Here is a 6982-nt window from a genome sequence, read left to right as displayed (position 1 = left end):
AAATAATATCCAGGAAAGGCTTTACTGTGCCTTAACACAGTGCTACACATCTCTGTGGTAGCATTTATGAAACCAGTGGTCCTCAAAGTATAGGGGCTTGAGAGACTGCCGTTGTTCTCAAATCGTGTTCACTTCCATTGATGCATTGATTATACATGCCAGAATCAATGAAGTTTGTACACTGTTTCTTTATCTCCTTACTATATATGGTGTCAAGTGCACACACACTTATCTAAACACCGTCATGTTTGGGCGCAAGCAAGAAAAGATTAGATGAGAATATGAGTGCAAACACTGTTTATTAATAAATGAAAACCAAATAGAAACTTTGGAACACAGGAGTAGATAAAACAAGAACACAACCCAACCATACATAGATGAGAACGGACAAATTAATTTAAAAAAAAGGGCTTACAATACATTACAAAATGAATTAAACAAGAAACAGGTGTACATAATCAAACACCAAGGAAACTGATCAAACCAGGAAGTAAACAAAGGGAACGTGAACGCAGAAACGATGGGTCCAAATGAATCACAAAATAAGAGTGTTAAGAGATTAAGATAAAACATTAACGCACAAGAAATGTGACAAACAGCTTCTCACAAATTTCATTAACATGCCATATTTTCTTAAGGGCAAGGTGAATGAATTTTGGTCACACATCATATTCTCTCTGAAACAACTTGAGTTTGATTAAATCATTTCTGAGTTTCTGAGTGAACCACTCCCTCAAATTCTTGATAATTCAAATGTGAAGAGTAGTTTAACACAGTTATACATAAAATAAAATAAAAACAATACTAGTGACAAAAAAGGGTACAATTTATTTATTTACATTAAAAGCATAAACTTTATTAAAAGCATAACTTTTAAAGTTAAATTGTTTAACAAAACTATCTGTTTTACAAATGTATACAATATAGACTACAAAAAAAAAAAAAAAAAAAAAAAACAGAGTGATATAAATTTTTTTTTATTATATTTTGTTCATTTTGACTGTTTTCATGCGGCAGATAATTATCAATTTCCTGTCATCTCAGTAATATGTCTGGAGGCCAGAGATTGCAGCCCAAATAGGGCCAGTCGTTTAATCAATATGCTGCTTATTCGTAAAGCAGAAGGTAAAGAAGTACACCCATGAGAGCTGCAACTCAAACTATTCTGCTGTCAAAGAGGCAGAAAGAAGCAGACTCAGAGCAGTTCATTGAAATTCATTTGAGCTTTGCAGCCACCTTGGATAACACCAGCTATCACCTTTTACCTTTTGAGCTGCATTAAATGATATCTTGATAAATGGCTTCTTGTTCACGAAAAGGATCGTTATGTAAGGCCACGTAGCATCTGGTTTTCCAATACTCTACTCTCCGTCTGGAGAGTAAAGAGCACAAATGTTTGAACTTTATTGAAAGAAAAAGTCCAATGTCTGTTGTAACATCTTAATCAAGGAAACTTTCCTTTGCACAACAGTGTGACAGTATATGTTGTGTTTGACCCTTCACTTGCTAAGTCCAAGGCCTGTCAACTCATTAGTTCACATAAGCAACTCTCACCCCACACCCGATTTACCAAACAAATTTCATGCAGTCCTGGCAGTCCGATAATGGACTGGCAGGGTCCCCAGAGCCAACCATGAGCACTGATACACTGGTATAGGGATTTTGTGGTTCATGAGTGGTGCTGACTTTCAGCACAACATGAGCAGCAATTTTTTTTTTTTTTTGCAAGTTAGCTACAGTGATCAAATTTTTAGAATATATTGTTGCTTGTATGTAGAGCTTAGCCTAAGAATTTCAATACCTGCTTTGGGATAATACTGTCCATAACTCCATAACAGGTTCAAGTTTTTCAATGCAAAAGTTATTTTAAACATTATTCGGTAAGACTATACGATAAGGTTCATTAGCATTAGTTAATGTATTAACTAACATTAACTAACATTAACTAACCTTGAGCAATCCATTTGTTACTGTGTTTGATAATATTTGTTAACGTTAGTTAATAAAAATACAGCTGTGCATTGTTAGTTCACAGTGTATTAACTAATGTTAACAAGATTTTAATAAAGTATTAATAAATGTTGAAATTAACATTAACACAAATTAATAAATGCTGTATAGCTATGTGCAGTTCATTATTAGTTATTAACTAATAGGTAACTAATGTTAACTAACAAACTTTATTGTAAAGTGTTACCTATTATTCATATAGACTCCACAAATTCATTAGGTTGTACAGATTGGACATGCATTCCAATTTTGACACCATCTTTGACAAATGATTTTGCATGTTTCCACATGGTGCTTCAGATACCGGCTCAACCATAGCATTCCTAGCGTCAATGCCATGACGCAGCATCTCGTTCCCTTTTTTAGGGAACCAGGTTACTGTGCATACGTTTATCATTCCTGTTGAACTGTGCCATAACTCTAATAATCCATAATTCTGTCATAACATCGGTGGAACACAAAATAAGATATTTTAAATAAGATTTCAGCTGTTTTTATCTATAATAATAATACCACTGGGCTCCAGAATATTACGCTGCATACAGGTAGCGTGTAATTAATCTAGATTAAAAAAAATAAAAAAATAAAAACTTGATTTGTATATTTCAAGTCTTCTGAAGCAATTGAGTAATTGTGTTGTTTCAGAAGACTTGGAATATACCAATCAAGTTTTTTTTTATTTTTTTATTATCGAGTTTAGGATATACAAGTCAAGTCATCCTTGATATCCTTTTTAAAGCTTCAAAGTCCTGGACCCCATTGAATTTCATTATTTAGACAAAAACAGCTGAAAGCTTCTCCAAAATATCTTCTTTTGTGTTCTGCAAAAAGAAAGAAAAAAGTCACAAATTTGGAGCAACATAAATGATGAAGGAATTTTCATTTTGAGTGACAATTCGTTTAATGTATATTTGGAGAGTATAAAATCGTTGTGCATTTATTCGTTATTTCTTAAAGTGAGACAGGGCGTTGCTTAGGGTGCCAAATGGGGACAGACCAGCAGTAATGCTAAACTGTGTAAACAAGCTAAGCAGACTCTGCTCTACCCTCTCTTTTCTAGTCAACCAAAAACATGTAGCACAAGTGTGGTCATATTACAGCACAAGTAAGCCAAAGGCGTCTCCTAAAAAAATAACATGTCAGGGGCATATCCTTACCCTCTAACTAAACAAACATGTCAAGCGTTTTCATATGTGCAGAGACAAATTAACACACTGAATAATTTAACACACTGATTGTGAACACATCCAATATTTCCACCAGCCCACCAACTGGGATTTGAGTAGGGAGGGAAGACAAATATTTAGGTATCAGAGTCTTGGAAGTAATGAGAAATGCCTTAGTCAGATGGGTAGGTGAATATTATAGTAATTAAAGGTCTTCTCATGATTTCACCAGCTTTGGTACTAAAAAGTTTTTTTGAATATTTACATGAACAACACATTGTAAAAAGTAAAAATAAAAGTTTTGTTAGATAAACCATTCATTTAGGTTTGGTCCATACATTTGATTGTTTTATGTCATATATATTATGAACTAATCAACTTTGCTTCTTTAAGCCACATCAATGTATTTCCTTTATCTATTCCAGATTGGCAGCAGTTTTACAACATTGTGCCCATCTAAGTTCTACCCGGCTCTCATATTGAAAATTAATTTTGCCTGGTAACCTTTTCCAAGCGGCTCCTAATGCTGTACTTCTTCCCTGCATCTGGCTGCCCCATCCCACTTTTTCTGCAGTGTCAAAATAAATGCTATCAAATGTAAAAACAGCTATGGACATACAAACACATCTGTTTAGCTGTGAATTTAGTGTTTTAATTATTTGTATTTCTTTTGATTATTTTAATTCCTTCTATGTAAAGCACTTTGATTACCATTGTGTATGAAATGTGCTATATAAATAAACTTGCCTTACCTTGCCTTACAGTGAAAATCAATATTGGGCCTATATCAGTTTGGTAAGACAGCAGGCATAGGGCTGTTTATTAGTCCCAGACCATCCTTGCTTAACAGAAGTCATTTTACGGGTCAAGTGAAATACTGTAGAAAAAGTCCACTTTTCTGCACACTTTTACTTATTAGGGTGCATGAATGACAAATACCAAGCTTTACCAACTTATCATGTTTATTTTGCAGATAAATATATCCACGTACATATATATATATATATATATATATATATATATATATATATATATATATATATATATATATATATATATATATATACCTTCCCCTTTCTTTCTCTACAAAGTATTTAATTCATCCTTCCTAATCCTCCCTCCATCCTTTGGCCTCATTCCTCTTCCACCTGATCGCTGTATTCCAGCAATCGATACTTTAAAGAATCATTCAAAGCAGTTCTTTATCAAAGCATGCTAATCAGGAGCACAACTGGGTCCGGCAAACATCTGTGGATTTTCCTGTCTAATGTTCCGCTCAATCAAACATTACAGGGGGAGTGAAAGACAGAAAGGATCAAAAGAAAAGGGAGGATGAAGAGAAAAGAGGATAAAGAGAAAAGAGACACGTTCAGCCTGGAGAAGAAGCATACATATGTATTTGGACAAAGCAGCAAAGTTCATATTGCTCTTATGTGATTCACTCTAAGAATAAACAACAAAGATACAAATTCTGTAACGAAGTTCAGAGGAAAATGTGATTGCTCCGAAGTTGCTCTTTCGTAGCTCAGAAGACTTATTTGTTATCTTGGTTATGTTTCATTCAAATATCAACATTTTATCTGAGACTGCAATTTCTTCAGAGACATACAAATAGCACAATTATTTATACACAGTAAGATCTATAAAATGAATGAAGGTATAGCTCTGATAATTTGAACTTGAGAAATGTTTTTGAATTTTGAGTTCTAGACCTTTGTGTCTTGGCAAATGTGGGCAAAGTTTGAGAAATTCTAGAGACATCTTTTGAAGATTTGGTAATGAGTTTTACTAGTTCACAGTTTTTAACAAGGTTACATTGTTAATGAATTATAGTTTTCCAAGTTGTTCACATAATGCGAGACACCTTTCTTCCATTAAATATGGAAAATCATAACTGTGAATTGCTCATCTTGTTACTGAACACTGGAGTGGAATAACATGGTAACCGTCTGAACAGAGGATATGGCCCTCGGCTCACTTCTGGGGTGTGTGTCTGTGTGGTCTCCAGACCAAAGTCTACCTTCCAAACCTCCAAAGCCCCTCTGTAGACTGAAGAGGGTGTCTCGGAGGGCAAAGCAAAGCGGAGCCCTTTTTTTTTTCAAAAACACTGTAGACACAAAATACAATCCAAATAAAACATGACTCAGTGATTAAAGCCAAAGTGGGCATGTTGGTCGAAACTCCACATCCGTAGCACTGTTAACCAGCTAAGACTAAAATTCTGTTTGTTTTAACAATTAATAGATTGTATCACCAAAAGAGCAAAACATCTAAGAGTATATTTGGTGGGACTATATGGCATGGAAAAGAATGAAAGTAACTGATTAAATATCAAAATAATTTGATTTGAAATATTCAGCGGAGAGGAGATTTGCAATGGACAGTGACTTAAATTTCATTCTATTCCTCATATTTAGATATCGTAAGAAGACTTGGAATATGGCACACAAGTCATATGGTCATATAGAGTTGTACAGTGCTTTTGAAGCTTAAGACTATAGACAGACTATAAACTGTCTCTGTGTGGAAAAGAACTGTGTGAAGATCCTTCAACATTCTCAGTTTATGTTCCACAAAAATCAGCACACAGGTTTGAATCGGCATTGGAAGCGAATAAAAATGGTCAGAATTTTGATTGTATTATTCCTTTAAGGGACAGACAGACAGACAAACTTAAACAGTTGTGATAATATTTAATTTTACTAAACAACATGTCTAATGAAACCACAGCACATCTGCTTTCTGAAGGGTATTTGGTTGCTGGTGTGTGGTGTTAAGCTCTTTAGCGGTAGGGGTTAATGGGGAGTGGGGAGGGGGGAGGGGAGGGTGAAGACTGGTTGTCTGTGGTTCATGGAGGGCCGCTCACAAGCTGAAAGGGGGCATTGTGCTGTTAAGGGGAGGGAAGAGGAGAGGGGCCAGTGGGTAAAGCTTAAACACTCGTCTGCTCCATTCTAAATGGGCTGTGGTTTGGGGCCTGGCGCTGTGGTCTTGCCTGGCCCCCTTACAGTCGCCATAGAGACAATACCTGAGTAGCATTGCTGAGAGAGAAGAGAGGCAGTGGGAGAGAGGCAGAAAGAAATAAGCTGTTTGTTCAAACTCTCTTTTCTCTTCATCTCTTCTCAGGCTGTTAATTCTGCACTTAGCTTGTTGAGGCGCAGGCAGAGAATGTGGACCTTCTCGAGAGTTGGTTTTATTCTTTGCTCCACTGGGCAGAAAGAAGAAAAAAACAGACGTCTCTTTTTTTTGGAAATGACTAATTAAATTAGCAAGTGTTAAACACATATGACCATATTTTCAGCCCATTAGTTTACATTGCAATCATTCATAGAAAAAAAAAAGAGAGGAAAAAAAAGCCAGTCACATTCTTTTGTTTCTCCTATAGAAAGCAAATGAAAGGATTCTGCACAATTTTGAATAGTTTCTGAGGATTGAATATCGTGGCATGTCATATTAATAATGACAAAATCTAGAGATGCTTTTTTGGCTTGTGCTTTATTTGCGTACATTTGTTCTGTCAGAAAATCCCTTAGGAGTTTGAGTGTTTCAGACCCAGGTCCTTTGAGAGAGTTTTATTTAGGAATTCCATTCTGGTTCGTCTTTCCCAGGTTGATGTGTCAGTTTGGTGTATTATGATAAATTCAGCACAGGTGTCACCTCCGCTGAGGCAGGTGAGAATTGATGTGCTGCAGACAAAGGCCATCAATCAGTTCTGTGTATCGGGATTTGAAGAATCTGTTCCCAATCACGCCCTGCTGTTAGGCAGCGTGGTAACGACCGCTTTCTGTACAACGCCACAGGAAATCAAT

The sequence above is a fragment of the Abramis brama genome (genome assembly GCF_963993115.1).
Source record: "Abramis brama genome assembly, chromosome: 9".
NCBI lineage: Eukaryota > Metazoa > Chordata > Actinopteri > Cypriniformes > Leuciscidae > Abramis > Abramis brama.
This window is presented reverse-complemented; position numbering follows the sequence as displayed.